The 16,500-nt window shown below is 37.8% G+C and overlaps 1 protein-coding gene and 1 long non-coding RNA gene across 4 annotated transcripts in view; one reads left to right on the forward strand and one right to left on the reverse strand.

The window, feature by feature from the left end:
* The window catches only part of LOC138016110 (uncharacterized), a 191,567-nt gene that overhangs the window by 114,963 nt on the left and 60,104 nt on the right, over window positions 1-16,500 (forward strand). Inside the window, exon 1 of one of the 2 annotated variants that reach the window (XM_068863285.1) lies at window positions 2,062-2,207. The exons of the other annotated variant lie outside the window; for it this stretch is intronic. The gene's annotated coding sequence lies outside the window, so the exon portion shown is untranslated. Of the gene's footprint in view, window positions 1-2,061; window positions 2,208-16,500 lie in introns of those variants that run through there. 2 annotated transcript variants of the gene reach the window in all.
* Window positions 2,246-7,005, reverse strand: LOC138016112 (uncharacterized). Of its 2 annotated transcripts, none has more exons than XR_011125735.1 (2): window positions 6,662-7,005; window positions 2,246-3,142 (listed from the first exon to the last, which is right to left on the reverse strand). It is a non-coding gene; the product is annotated as an uncharacterized lncRNA (long non-coding RNA). The 2 variants fall into 2 exon arrangements; XR_011125736.1 differs by lacking the exon at window positions 6,662-7,005 and adding an exon at window positions 3,584-6,467.

Below are 16,500 nucleotides of genomic sequence, written 5' to 3' on the forward strand. Positions count from 1 at the left end.
GAGTAAAATGACTGCACAATGTTATTCACAAGGCATGAAGCGACAAAATTGTGTCGGGAAATTTCGATATTTAAAATGTTTTCGCGTGGCGTCCATTTACACAACAGGTCTCCCATAGTTTTAGCTACTCCAACATTAGATGCGGATATCTAGACAACCAATCAGAATATCGAAAAAGCCTGACACCCTCTCGTTGATTGATGGCTTGTGAATAACACTGTAAAGTCATTTTGCTCGTGCCGCGGCATCCGATACGCAATAAATTCGATAAAAGAACCCTCGGTGGTTTCACCTCTTACCGGCTCCTAACAATTACTAAAAGGGTAACTCGGTTAAACGATATTTTTTTAGGTAAACTACACTTATTAAGACTACCACTGATGTTAACCGTACGGTCGAAAACGTTTTTGTTCTTAAAGATTTTTAGTAACTTTTAGCCCTTTTTATAATCATCTCAAAAATCAGCCATTATGACAAAAACAAAATAATTATGCAAGGCTGGCTGTACGTCTGTGAGGATATATATTTTTTGTTTGACCAATATTTCGTCAGGCGCGGCCTGACTTCTTCAGGGAGTTGCATAATTATTTTTTTGCATAATTATTTAGTTTTTAGTCTAAATATTATTTGCTGGTCAGATCTCGGAAGATCCGGCAATTGTTCTTTGTTCAGCCAGCCCTTGCATAAAAAACTGTCTACATTTATTAAGCTTTCTTCTGATGTATAGTTTGTAAGGATTTTATTAAAACTAAGGCGCATACGAAATTTTTCCCAAAGGACACCCGCCAAGGTGGGAAGTAGCCTTACTGGTAACCCAGGGACCTCATTTGTCTACTTTTGGCAGGAATTTTGTTATTGATCCGGTCCGAGTTTTGTCGATCCCATCCGATCCGATCCGATCCGATCCGATCCGATCCTGGTTTGCCAACGTGCTCATTGAAATTACAAATGTGACCATACAAAGCAGAACATGACTCAAGTAGTTCTGTACCGGTCCGCAAATCATCCCAGAACCACAAACGATTCCCAAACTGTACCGCAAATGATGCCGGGACCACAAATGATCCCCATATTGGACCGCAAATGATCCCGGAACGCAAATTATCACCATTTTGGACCGCATATGATCCCGAAAAAAAGTAAGGAATGGCATGGAGGGTGGAATGGTCTGGATAGCGAGTTAATGTGAAGAGCTCTTATTTTAATTTATTAAAACCACCTTAAATCATGGCTCACAACAGGTTTCTGCCTCGTTATAGATTTCACGATAGACTGCATTTTGTTTCTTACCACGCTGTTATAAATTTGCCACATTTAATTATAGGATACAATCATCAAAAACTAACTTGGACGCAATTCTAAACTGATTGTGACCAGGGGCCCGTTTCTCCAACAAACAGTCGGGATATTCGAACAAATCTGGCAAACAAACGCAGGCTACGAGAAACGGGCCCCTAGTCACAATCAGTTAAAACTGCGTCCAAGTTAGTTGTTTGATGATTGTATCCGATAATTAAATGTGGCAAATTTATAACAGCATGGTAGGAAACAAAATGCAGTCTTTCTGAAAAACTATAATGAGGCAGAACCTGTTGTGAGCACTCTTCACATTAATTTTCTATGCCGACCATTCCACCCTCCATGCCATTCCTTACTTCTTTTTTTTTTCGGGGTCATTTGCGGTCCAAAAGGGGGATCATTTGCGGTTCAGTTTGGGGATCGTTTGCTGTTCTGAGATCATTTGCGGTCCTGGGATCATTTCAACCTCGTCCCCAGGGTCTCTGTGCATGGAGTCCCTGGGAACGAGGTTGGGATCATTTGCGGACCCGCACAGTTCTGCTTATTAATTTTTTGCCAAAGGGTTTCAAAATTATTAGGCGGAACTTCCCCCCATTATTGAATACTCATTTTGTGAAGTCACAGGGCAAGTGATATCACGTGGTACTGACAAGCACTGTCACAAATGTCACAAATGGTATTCGTTTAACCCAGTCACATGAAAAACGTGATCAATCTATTGAACAATAAACTTTGTTTAATTCATTAAAAATAGGAGTTTCTAAATTCCCTGCGGGGGTCCTTTGTAGTGGCTCAGCCACGCCCTTAATTAGCCTGAGAAGGAGTAATCTTTCTCAAAAAGCGATATACAGTCTAGGGTAATCTTGCTCTTGAATATGGCACGCGGATATACCTCATCATATTAGCAGGTATGTGGAAACATTTAATCACCAGAGGAATGCTGGGCTTTGTCGCTAATTCCTTTATTAGTACAACCCTAAATAAAGCATTACATTTCAATAATTCGCTATTGTAATACACTAAGCGTGTCGAGGCAGCGACCTCGAAAATTGTCAGGTAGAAATTGAATTTTCTGCATTCGTAGCATAATCTTTGCATGGAAATCGCCAATATTCGACTGTCTGTCATCTTTGCATCATTGATGTTATTTCAGTCGGGAATTGATTGTTTGCACAGAAGTCCAGTCAAAATATCTTCAAGCTGCATTCTTCTTTTCGCAATGAAACTGAATTTATGATATGGGCTGAGAATATCTCAAGAGGTTATGAGCCAATTTCTAACTTTCTTAAGTTAAAGCAGGCATTCATTGAAGCATGAACACAACTCAGTACCAAATACTCCTCACGGGCGTGATCTAGCAGTCTACGCAAAAACATATTTCAAACACGGCCGGGCGCTAGATACCAATTCAGTGAAATGCAAGCACGTAAGGGGACCAAACATCGATGAACACTAATTCTCAGGACCTTGTTCGGCAATATTCGCCATGGAAATGAACATTTGACATTTCACCTCAATGCCGTGTTCTACCCAATTAGCATGATCTGTACTTAACGTGATAAAATAAGTTCTCATCATGAGTTAGACCTTAAGAACCCATTTCCAGATGCCAAATGAATTGGAATCATTTAGCTTCTGCTGCAACTGTTGTTTAATTGTACGGGCTCTGTACGAAAGTACGTCTACCAAATTCCAGCTTATTGAAAACTACGATTATTATTCCGCCTCCACTGAACATGTTGTCTTTTGCATCGTGCTTCAGTGATATCTGCTGGGAAGCCAAGTCACACTCAATTCAGTACCATGGATACCCTTTAATCCGTGGTTGCAGTGTTTTGCTTTCCTAGTAAGAGAATCATCATAACCAATGAACTTGTGCTACCGGAAAATGTAGCGGAAGGCATTGTCAAAATTTGTTAGCCATGAGAAACTTGTAATCAAGGTTATGACACGCGCCGTTCAGAGCCTGAATAAGCTTGACAGCTGTATCCTATGGCCAACCAACAAGCTGGAAACAAACACTTAGCTCCACTAAAGGGTACCCCGTTTGGGACATTGGAAAGCATAAAGCAGGGCAAGGAAATCTCTCCATCAAAGTCTGCGGATCAATTGCTAATAACATCCCCTAGCCTCGCTACAACAAAAAATATTGGACAAAAGATTCCGGCGCTCGAAAAAAACACTGGATGTAACCTTCAATGTAAACCCTATTTAAAAAAGAACAAGAACTGTACTTTTCTCGATTTTGAAAAGCTACAAGAGTTTCTCCATTTATTTTGTTTACCTCGTTCCTGTTACCCTGCTCTTCATAATTGTGATTCATCAGTGCAGGGCATGAAGAAACGTTTCTGCCAAATATATCTGAACTGTGGATGTGAAATAATTCGATATTGAAGTGGTCATGGCAGAGACTGAGGCATGTAACTTAAAAAGTTAAAAACGAAGCCTAACAAAAGGAAACAACCAGGTTTGAACGAAACTTAAACCCACGGCCGATGAATATATCTTGGGCTCTTTGCCGCTATTCAAATTGAGCTATTGCGAGCGAACGTTTAAATTAAAGATCTTTGACTAAACCAACCCTTTCTTGTGGGACCTCAGGACAAATATATATATTTATGGGTTAATTTTTCGTATTTTTTTCAACTGGAAATAAGAGAAAAAACATGGGTGAGGTGAACGGGTAAGCAATAATTCAATTAATTGTAAGCCATCCTTTCGGACTCCTAATGCATATTTATTTATATTTAGTTTAGAGCCTTCGAACGTTCAATTCAACTTTTAATTCTCTTAGGTGTACTGTCTCGTTCACTGGTTGCAAAAGGAGCAATGAACAACGCATGGTAGTAAAATATCGGTGCCAACTGCTGGCTTCGAAGATTTTTTTCGAGTTTAACATATTAAGTTACTTCTTGTTTCTTCTTGAGTACAACATCTTTCGATTTCGTTGTATCATGTCACCCGTAAGAGCAAAGTTGTCGAACTAAAAGTGAATTTCTGTCATCTATTGTATCACTGCATGGAAAATACAGTCGAAGGACTGATCTCGATTATATACAATGAAATGACAAATTCTCCGCTTAACAAGCCGGTAGCAAAGTTAAGACATTTAACTACGTGTCTGGGAATGGATTCAGACTTGAAGATCAAGGAACAGACAAATGGGTGTTACATATGTAGAAATTCGTTGGGGTTTTTGGAAACCTCCTCAGATGACTGATATATTTATAGATAGAATCACTCATATCTGTTTTCGTTCCTGAAGAAATAGTTACCGTTAACACATAACCTTGGAATGAGAATTCACATTAAGTCATGAAAAGAATTCAAGCCGTGCAGCGTTGACTTCACTTCCCAACACCATCTTTGTAAACAAACTCCATGAACACAACATAACTTTCAGAGTTCTTCTTTCCAAATCTCCTTCTCGCTTTACATTTCTTTTTCCCTATTGAGCGGTTTTAGATACCATCAATAAGTTATAGACGAATAAGGAAAAGCATTGCGTTTAAAGTCACCATGAAACAAACATTCAAGACAGATTCTACGTGCAAATTACGCACAAAGATTCTTGTAAGACCTAACTCCACACAGCAAAGAATTCCGTTTGGCAAATATAAATTTATTTGCTATGCTTGAGAGAGATTTGTTTACTATGACATCAAGAAACAGTAATAGTTGATTCAAGTTTGCAACCCATCAACTTGTTTCCGGCTGTATGCTATGATTAGGGAGCTAGAAAGAGATCCAATCTTAAATCAGAAGCATCTTATTGGGCCCCAAGACGTTCCTTTGAAAATAATCATTTTATAACGTTTTCGAGGTTCCCAGGTAGCAACTTGACTTTAGCTTAATTAGCAGGGCGAATGATTTTCGTGCAATTGCAAAGTAATCTTACGTTCTTCGCCTTGGTATGACACGACTATGTATTTCTGAACAACAGCTCTACTAAGTTCAATTTTTAAGTTTCTTTTTCAGTAAACCGGATGATATCCCGGGTATTAAATGTCTACGTTTTATATCTGGGAATCTATTGTAACAATTTATAAATTTTGTGTCAATTTCAACCATGTTAGAGACTTATTCACCGACCTATACTGTTTGAACAAGTTGCATATCTTGATTAAAAATGGCTACCATTGATATCTTATCTGAAACTCAAATAAATTCCGTCTATCCATAACCAAACAACTCAAAGCTGCGCATCTTAAAGCCAGATCAGCAACTCTTTTTAATAACAATAACAACATTTTCTCATAGTAAATAAGTCTGACAAATGCGTCGTCTTCTCTGTCTACGCGAGTAGCTGATTAATGACTATGAATTATGAACAACTGAATAAGTCTATGAGATACAGTAAAATCCTTCCCTTCATCAGCCATTTGTTTGATTCACTGAATGTTCAGTGTTATGGCAGTTAAATCCAAAGACAAACAAGAAATATTTAATTAAGTACCGCTTTAATAGTGTTAATTGCAAAGGACTTATAAGGATACAAGAAGCAAGCTTCCTTATAGATTGTTCTAATTGTGATAAAACCTTCGAGAGAAATCTCACCCAAAAGCATGACCATTTGCATTTGTCTTGTGGTCAATTGTTCTGGTGCTTATACAGTATAGAGAATCGGCTAAGGAATCATACACAAAGTGTCTTCAACCCGGAATTATTTCGAGAAGTCACCAATTTGCTATCATAATTGGTTACTTGTAAATCTCATTTAAAATATTTTTGATTCGTATCCACACACGAATCATGCTCTCCATGCTTGGTTCGATGTAAATATCCCAACAGCGAAGGGAAGTATGGTGTTAGGAAGCAAATAATCGATACGCAGAATAAACTACACCTCTTCTATGTTAACACTATGTTTGCAATTACATCTTCGCTACTTTTAATAAAATCACTACATCAAAGTGTGCGGATCAGTGGCTAACAATCCCTAGACTCGCTGCAATAGAAAATATTCGACAAAAGATTCCGGCGCTCGAAATAAGCTCTGGATGTAATTCTTACTTAAAGCTATATTTCCCTATGACCATCTTTTAAAAAACTCTGACGAGAAGTGAGATTCCCCTTTGAATCCTGTCGCGTTCTTAAGTTTCTCGAGATCGCATATTCTTCGTGCGCAAAATTGCAGCTTGGAAACTGGTGTGTGAAATAGATTATCATTGAATAAGTGCTTCACAAATCGTCTAATAGGGACAATCCTCCGAAAGCGTGATTGCCGACATTCCCATTGAAATTCGTTTTTGTTGTATCGGTGAGTGTGTTAACCCTCAATGTAAACCCAATAAAAAAGAACAACAACTGCACTTTTCTCTATTTTGAAAGCTTACAAGAGTTTTTCCCCTAATTTCTTTACCTCCTTCCTGTTACTCTCCTCTTCAGAATTGTGATTCATCAGTGCATGGCATGAAGAAATATTTCTGCCAAAAATCTGAACTGCGGATGCGAAATGTTACGATATTAAAAGTCATTGCAGTGACCGAAGCATGTAAGTCTGACAAAACGAAGTCTCACAAAAGAAAACAACCAGGCCCCAGTTGTTCAAACGATTGATAGCGCCATTCACCGGATACACCACTATCCAGCGGATAAACTCTAGCAAAGCCAACTGAGTTATCCAGTGGATAGTGACTTATCCAGCGGATAGCGCTATCCATCGTTTGAACAACTGGGGCAAGGTTTGAACGAAACTTGAACCCACGGCTGATGTCTATATCTTGGGCTCTATGCTATTCTAATTTACCTATTGCGAGCGTAAGTTTCAATTAACGATCGTTGACTAAACCAACCCTTTCTTGTTGGACCTCACGACAAATATATATATGTATATATTTGTAGCTTCGTTTTTATTTTTCTTTCAAGTGGAGATAAAAGACAAAACATGGGTGAGGTGAACGGGTAAGCAAGAATTCAATTAATTTTAAGCCATCCTTTCGGACTCCTAATGCATATTTACCATTTCATATTTTAGAGCCTTCGAACGTCCAATTCAACCGTTCATTCTCTTAAGTGTACTGTCTCGTTGACTGCTTGCAAAAAGAGTAATGAACAACGCATGGTAGTAAAATATCGGTGGCAATTGCTCGCTTCGAAGATTTTTTTCCACTTTGACATATTAAGTTACTTCTTGTTTCTTCTTGAGTACAACATCTTTCGACTTCTTTGTATCCTGTCACCCGTTAGAACAAAGTTGTCGAACTAAAAGTGATTTTCTGTCATCTATTGTAAAAGGACATAGAAAATACAGTCGAAGGACGGGTTTTGATTATGTACAATGAAATGACAAATTCTCCGCTTAACAAGCCAGTAGCAAAGTTAAGACATTTAACTACGTATCTGGGAATGATTCAGACTTGAAGATCAAGGAACAGACAAATGGGTGTTATATATGTAGAAATTCGTTGGGATTTTTTTGGAAACCTCCTCAGATTACTGATATTTACAGATAGAATCACTCATATCTGTTGTCGTTCCTTAAGTAACAGTTACCGTTAACACACAACCTTGGAATATAGATGAGAATTCACAGTGAGTCATGAAAAGAAATTCAATCCAAGCCGTGCAGCGTTAACTTCATTTCCCAAAAACATCTTTGTGTCCAAACTTCATGCACACAACATAACTTTCAGAGTTCTTCTTTCCCAATCATTCTCCTTCTCCCTTTTCATTTCTTTTTATTTAATGAGCGTTCTTATATAGCTTCTCTAAATTATAGACGAATACGAAAATGCATTGCGTACGAGGTCTCCGTGGAAATTACGCAAAAAGATTCGTGTAAGACCTAACTCCACAAAGCAAAGAATTCCGTTTGGCAAATATAAATTTATTTGCTATGGTTGGGAGAGATTTGTTTACTATGACATCAAGAAACAGTAATTGTTGATTCAAGTTTGCAACCCATCAACTGGTTTCCGGCTCTATGCGACGATTAGGGAGCTAGAAAGAGATCCAATTTTAAATCAGGAGCATTTTATTGGGCCACAAAACGTTCTTTTGAAAATAATCATTTTATAACGTTTTCGAGGCTCGCAGGAAGCAACTTGACTTAAGCTTAATTAGCTGGCAAGAGGATTTTCGTGTAACCGCTAAGTAATCTTACGTTCTTCGCGTTGGTATGATACGACAGTGTATCTTGTATTTCACATTTCTGAACAACAGCTCTACTCAGTTCAATTTCTAAGTATCTTTTTCAATAAACCGGATGATATCCAGGGTATTAAATGTCCAGGTTATATATCTGGGAATCAATTGTTACAATTTACAAATTTTGTGTGAAGTTGAACCATGTTACAGACTTATTGACCGACCTATACTGTTTGAACTATTCGCATATCTTGATAAAAAATGGCTACCATTGGTACCTTATCTGAAACTCAAATTAATTTCGTCTATCCAAAACCAAACAACTCAAAGTTGCGCATCTTAAATCCAGAGCAGCAACTCTCTTCCCACAGCAATAAGAACATTTTCTGATAGTAAATAAGTCTGACAAATACGTCATCTTCTCCGTCTGACAATGTTAGGGCGAGTAGCTGATCATTTAAATTGATGACTATGAATTATGAACAATTATTCGAATAAGTCTATGAGATACAGTAAAATCCACCCCTTTATTAACAATTTGTTTGATACACTGAATGTTCAGTAGCTTGAAAATGTGTCATGGCAGTTAAATCCAAAGACAAACGAAGGAATATTTAATGAAGTGCCCTTTTAATAGTGTTAATTGCAAAGGACTTATAAGGATACAAGAAGCAAGCTTCCTTATAGATTGTTCTAATTGTGATAAAACGTTCGAGAGAAATCCCACCCAAAAGCATGTCCAGCAATAATTACCTACAAAAATTATGCATGTGCATTTCCATTTGTCTTGTGGTCAATTATTCTGGTGCTTATACAGTGTAGAGAATCGGCTAAGGAGTCATACACGAAGTGTCTTCAACCCGGAATTATTTCGAGAAGTCACCAATTTGCTATCATAATTGGTTACTTGTAAAGCTCATTTACAATATTTTTGATTCGTATCCACACACTAATCATGCTTTCCATGCTTGGTTCGATGTAAATATCCCAACAGCGAAGGGAAGTATGGTGTTATGAAGCAAATAATCGATACGCAGAATAAACTACACCTCTTCTATGTTAACACTATGTTTGCAATTACATCTTCGCTACTTTTAATAAAATCACTACATCAAAGTGTGCGGATCAGTGGCTAACAATCCCTAGACAATAGAAAATATTCGACAAAAGATTCCGGCGCTCGAAATATTAAGCTCTGGATGTAATTCTTACTTAAAGCTATATTTCCCTATGACCATCTTTTAAAAAACTCTGACGAGAAGTGAGATTCCCCTTTGAATCCTGTCGCGTTCTTAAGTTTCTCGAGATCGCATATTCTTCGTGCGCAAAATCGCAGCTTGGAAACTGGTGTGTGAAATAGATTATCATTGAATAAGTGCTTCACAAATCGTCTAATAGGGACAATCCTCCGAAAACATGATTGCCGACATTCCCATTGAAATTCGTTTTTGTTGTACCGGTGAGTGTGTTAACCCTCAATGTAAACCCAATAAAAAAGAACAACAACTGCACTTTTCTCCATTTTGAAGCTTACAAGAGTTTTTCCGCTAATTTCTTTAACTCCTTCCTGTTACTCTCCTCTTCAGAATTGTGATTCATCAGTGCATGGCATGAAGAAATATTTCTGCCAAAAATCTGAACTGCGGATGCGAAATGTTGCGACCTTAAAAGTCATTGCAGTAAACGAAGCATGTACATGTAAGTCTGACAAAACGAAGTAAGTCTGACAAAAGAAAACAACCAAGGTTTCAACGAAACTTTCCTTTGAATATATTCATTTTGTAACTTTTTTGAGGTTCGGAGGTAGCAACTTGACTTATGCTTCATTAGCAGGGAGAAGGATTTTCGTGTAACTGCAAAGTAATCTTACGTTCTTTGCGTTGGTATGATACGACTGTCTATCTTGTATTTCGAATTTCTGAACAACAGCTCTAGTTCAATTTATAAGTATCTTTTTCAGTAAACCGGATGATATCCCGGGTATTAAATGTCAACGTTATATATCTGGGAATCTATTGTAACAATTTATAAATTTTGCGTGAAGTTGAACCATGTTAGAGACTTATTGACCAACCTATACTGTTTAAACTAGTTGCATATCTTGATTACAAATGGCTACCATTGGTATCTTATCTAAAACTCAAATTAATTTCTTCTATCCAAAACCAAACAACTCAAAGCTTCGCATCTTAAAACCAGATCAGCAAGGCTCTCTTCCCAAAGCAATAAGAACATTTTCTTATAGTAAATCAGTCTGACAAATACGTCGTCTTCTCCGTCTGACAGTGTTTAGGGCGAGTAGCTGATCATTTGAATTGATTACTATGAATTATGAACAATTATTCGAATAAGTCTATGAGATACAGTAAAATCCATCCCTTCATCAACAATTTGTTGCATTCACTGAATGTTCAGTAGCTTGAAAATTGTGTTATGGCAGTTAAATCTAAAGGCAAAGGAAGAAATATTTAATTAAGTACCGCTTTAATAGTGTTCATAGTGTAAATGCTTTTCATGCTTGGTTCGATGTAAATATTCCAGCAGCGAGGGTAAGTATGATGTTAGGAAGCAAATAGTCGATACGGAGAATAAACTACACCTCTTCCATGTTATGTTTGCAATTACATCTTCGCTACTTTTAATAAAATCACTGCCTCAACGTCTGCGGATCAATTGCTAACAATCCCTAGCTTCGCTACTACAAAAAAAAATTCAACAAAACATTTCACCCCTCAAAGAAATCACTGGATGTAATTCTTACTTAAAGCCATATTTCCCTATGAACATCCTTTAAAGAACTCTGACCAGTACTGACATTCGCCTTTGACTCCTGTCGCATCATCCAAATGCCAAGTTCGCATATTCTTCGTGAGCAAAATTGCAGCTGGGAAACTGGTGTGTAAAATAGGGTATCATTGAGTTAGTGCTTCGCAAATCGACTAATAAGGACAATCCTTGGATAACATTGTCGACATTTCCATTGAAATTCGTTTTTGTTGTACCAATGAGTGTGTTAACCTTCAATGTAAACCCTATTAAAAAAAAAAAAACAAGAATTGCACTTTTCTCCATTTTGAAAGCTTACAAGAGTAGCTCCGTTAATTTCTTTACCTCCTTCGTGTTACTCTGGTCTTCAGAATTGTGATTCATCAGTGCATGGCATAAAGAGATATTTCTGCCAAAACCTGAACTGCGGCTGCGAAATGTTACGATAATAAAATAGTAATTGCAGTGACTTAAGCATGTAACTTAAAGAATTAAAACGAAGTCTGACGAAAGGAAGCATCCATGTTTGAACGAAACTCTAACGAAGATTTGGTTGGACTCTGGCATATCAAGTTGTTTATTGTTTCTTCTTGAGTACCACATCTTTCGATTTAGTTGTATCATGTCACCCGTAAGAGCGAAGTTGTCGAAGGAAAAGTGAATTTCTCTCATCTATTGTATCACCGCATGGTAATACAGTCGAAGGACTGATTTCGATTAGATACGTTGAAATGACAAATTCTCCGCTTAACAAGCTCGTAGCAAAGTAAAGACATTTAACTACGTATCTGAAAATAGATTCAGACTTGCAGATCATGGAGCACACAAATGGGTGTTATATGTATAGAAATTCGTTGGGATTTTTTGGAAACCTCCTCAGATGACTGATATTTACAGATAGAATCACTCATATCTGTTTTCGTTCCTTTCGTTCGTTTCGTTCGTTTCGTTCCTTCGTTCGGGCAAAAAATGAGCTAAAGTTACCGTTGACAAATGACCTTGGAATATAGATGACAATTCACATTGAGTCATGAAAAGAATTCAAGCCGTGCATGGTTGACTTCATTTCTCGACACCATCTTTGTAACCAAATTCCATGCACACAACATAACTTTCAAAGTTCTTCTTTCCCAATCTCCTTCTCGCTTTTCGTTTCTTTTTCTCTATTGAGCGTTCTTGGAGACCTTCTGTAAGTTACAGACGAATAACAAAATGCATTGCGTATAAAGTCACCATGAAACAATCAGTTAAGACAGATTCTCCGTGCAAATTACGTACAAAGATTCGTGTAAGACCTAACTCCATACAGCAAAGAATTCCGTTTGGCAAATATATATGGTTGGGAGAGATTCGTTTACTATGACATCAAGAAACACTAACTGTTGATTCACGTTTGCAACCCATCAATTGGTTTCCGGTTCTATGCGACGATTAGTGTGCAAGAAAGAGATCCAATATTAAATCAGGAGCAGTTTATTGGGCCCCAAGGCGTTGCTTTGAAAATATTCATTTTGTAACCTTTTCGAGGTTCGCAGGTAGCAACTTGACTTAAGCTTAAGTAGCTGGGACAAGGATTTTCGTGTAACTGCAAGGTAATCTTACGTTCCTCGCCTTGGTATGACCCGATTGTGTATCTTGTACTTCAAATTTCTGAGCAACGGCTCTACTCATTTCAATTTTTAAGTTTCTTTTTCAGTAAACCTGATGATATCCAGGGTATTAAATGTCCACGTTATATATCTGGGAATCTATTGTAAAAATTTATAAATTTTATGTGAAGTTGAACCATGTTAGAGACTTATTGACCGACCTATACTGTTCGAACTTGTTGCATATCTTGATAAAAAATGGCTACCATTCATATCTTATCTGAAACTCAAATTAATTTCTTCTATCTAAAACCAAAGAACTCAAAGTTGCGCATCTTAAAGCCAGACCAGCAACTCTCTTCCCAAAGCAATAAGAACATTTTCTGATAGTAAATAATTCTGACAAATGCGTCGTGTTCTCCGTCTGACAATGTTAGGGCGAGTAGCTGATCATTTGAATTAATGACTATAAATTATGAGCAATTGAATATGTCTATGAGATACAGTAAAATCCATCCCTTCATCAACAATTTGTTGGATTCACTGAATGTTCAGTAGCTTGAAAATTGTGTTATGGCAGTTAAATCCAAGGACAAACAAGGAATATTTAATCAAGTACTCCTTTAATAGTGTTAATTGCAAAGGACTTATAAGGCTACAAGAAGGAAACTTCCTTGTAGATTTTTCCACTGAGATTCGCCTTTGATTCGCCTCTTTCGTTTCTCAAGATGCCATGTTCTTCGCGCACAAAACGGCGGCTTGGAAACTGGTGTGTGAAATAGTGTATCAAAATCGTCTAATAAGAACAATCCTTGGATAACATTGCCGACATCCCCAATGAAATTCGTTTTTGGTTGTACCGGTTAACCTTCAATGTAAACCCTATTAAAAAAGAACAAGAACTGCAATTTTCTCTATTTTGAAAGTATACAGCTCCAGGAGTTTGTGCGTTAATTACTTTACCTTTACTATAGATTGTTTTAATTGTGATAAAACCTTCAAGAGAATTTCACCCAAAAGCATGTCCAGCAATAATTAGGTACAAAAATAATGTATGTCCATTTGCATTTGTCTTGTGGTCAATTATTCTAGTGCTTATACCGCGTAGAGAATCGGCAGCGGATTCGTATCCACACACTAATCAAATTGAGTCAATTGATAACTTCTGCTCCCGCCGGACAAGAATGCGAGGAATTATCATGCAAGCGTTCGTTCAAACTGTTGCACTTTCTTTCCAAACTGACAGGTATGGCCGGCCAGTTCTGACAAAAGGAAAGCGCTTTTAGTCTTCCGATTTTTCTGCGAAAACAAAATGTCTGTCGCAGCTAGACACATATTTGAACAAGAGCCGAACGACCTTATATTTAACCTTTCCCTGAAGCACCAAACCGTAATAAAAAAGTGATTTCCTCTAGATTGCTAATTTCGTTAACTAGATTGCATTTCTGTGGTTTAAACATTGCTGCAATGCGAGATAACGGTTTAGTTTACTGTTCCTTGAAATCGCAAAGAAAAATGACATTAAATTGCAACCCAAGAAAAATGTACTAAGATGGTGCGCCACACATTGAAAGGGATATTTTTCAGGAAGGCAAAACGAACGTTCTCATCTATGCTAATCAGTGTTCGGTGATAATAAATGTACACATACACTGATTAAAATAACTGAAAGCTAACCATTTACTGATTAAAATCGGTGCTTCGACCAATTAAGTAAAAGCTAAGCATTCATAAACTGGTGTTTAGACCCCATTACTGAAGATCTTCACCACCACAACTCAACTGAGACGACTATTTGAACATGGGCTATAATAACTGAAAGCCGACCTTTGGTCCTTCGGTGTTCGGCAGATACCTCTGTCCGTGCAACAAAACATGTTTTTTCTCAGTTTGTGTGACGGAAAGGTCAACGTTTGAATCTCTGAATGAACTGAGGTCTCGACAGAAACCTATTAGCTCTTAGTCTCTTACTCTAACGCATCATATCGGGATGGGAACTCTACCTTTTTCCAATGATTTACTTTTCAAATTTAGCCTAACCTCTATCCTAGACATCAATATACATACACACATACACATTTATGCACAGTCGTGACAACCAAATCGAAAAGCAAAACTAAAAGAGACAATACTTGCGTAACTGGTGGATGCTTGCAACAAACCAAAATGCAGCTGGTGCCTTCGTATAAATAAGACTTCTAAAGAACAGGGACCCAAAATTGCAAGGTCTTCCACATAATTCCACATAGTGGATTGTCACTATTGTGTTGTCGCATCCTATTCGGCAAAATCTTCAATCTTTTGTCAATTATACCAAGTTTGCACAGTGGACAATGCACCATGAGCGGATCGATATTCACGTAGATACACATGCCATTCATTTTTTCCCAATTATTGTGTTCGACAAAATAGAGAACGCAATGATCTCGTGGTTGTCCTGGGAGTGGCTGAATACAAGCGAAGGCGGATAGTCGGAAAGGCAGACTAATGGATGACCTCATGTTTTTGTTGTGCAAAGGATTCTGCCTCGTGTGTTGTTTTGCTGTGCCAGTTTCCTCTTCGGCGACCGCGGTTGTAGGCACACTACGTCTTTAAATCGGGATTAAGGCATGCTAAATCACGCTTTAGCTAAAGTTCGTGTGCGACCACAAAACAAGTCTATTTCGAGATCTCGGTCGACGGCGATGTAATTGAGACCAAACGTGGCAGACCTCAAAGAGCTAAAATTGAAAGGAAAGCCTTGTCTCGAGCTCTATCTAAAGGTTGTTCGGCGAGCCAATCATTTGCGAGCTTAAAATTACTGCCTTCTGTTTATTGTTGGCGTTAGCAAATGGGCGAAAAGAAATCGAAACCTGAGCGGAGGTAAGCAAACAAACTTGAAATTTTAGAACTACCCTGGGTGCCAGAGGAAATTTTTGTTTCCAAGGCCCGAGAAAACGCTACGCAAAACGAAGGCAACAAGAGAGGACTGCCACAAAATACCTCTGGTTGCACGCGCCCGGAGCCTCATTCCAAGCGGGAAATAAGTTTAAATCTAGTTCACTGATTGGGCATTATATTTGAGGGAGTTTCAGATTTAGAGTTCAGATTTATTTCTTTTGCCAAGAGTAACAATATATATTTATACCAAATAGGGTAACCAATTAAGTTTATAATATGGTGTGAAGATGAAGAGAGCTCAATACCATTATAAGTAGACCAAAAACAAAATAAAGACATATGGCAAAGATCAGCTGTCGCTATTCCGAGTTTCACGCCGGTTGGCGATCTTAAGGCAATTGACAGGTCAAATTTATTATAAGCTCATATAAACAAAGGAGACATCTCAAATAATGGTGTTACATTACATGACGACATTTACTAAACATTTCAGAGTAGATAGCAGATCCAGAGGAAGTGAGTTCAAGATCAAGTTTTGATGAGTAGTATTCTTGAGGAATATGAATTGTTTGTGGGTACTGTTGAGTAGAGGGGGTGGGCATAAGGGGGGTTAGAGGTGGGCAGGAAAGGTGGGGTAGGATAGAAGTACTAGAGAGTATCATGGATGGGTGGGTGAGAAGAAGGGAGGAAAAGATGTGTAGTTCTTTCTCAAACCCCCAGAAAACCGAATCCCTGTTATTTTAACTACACCCCCGAAAAAAGAAAAATCCCTTTCTTAGACAGTTGATTTAAAAAAATCAGTTTAAGAAATTTAAACTGGTTTGAAAAAAAAATGAACTTAACCGGTTTGAAAAAAATTCAAACTAAAAACAAAATT

This window comes from Montipora capricornis, chromosome 9, assembly GCF_036669925.1.
Source record: "Montipora capricornis isolate CH-2021 chromosome 9, ASM3666992v2, whole genome shotgun sequence".
In the NCBI taxonomy this organism is placed as follows: Eukaryota; Metazoa; Cnidaria; class Anthozoa; order Scleractinia; family Acroporidae; genus Montipora; species Montipora capricornis.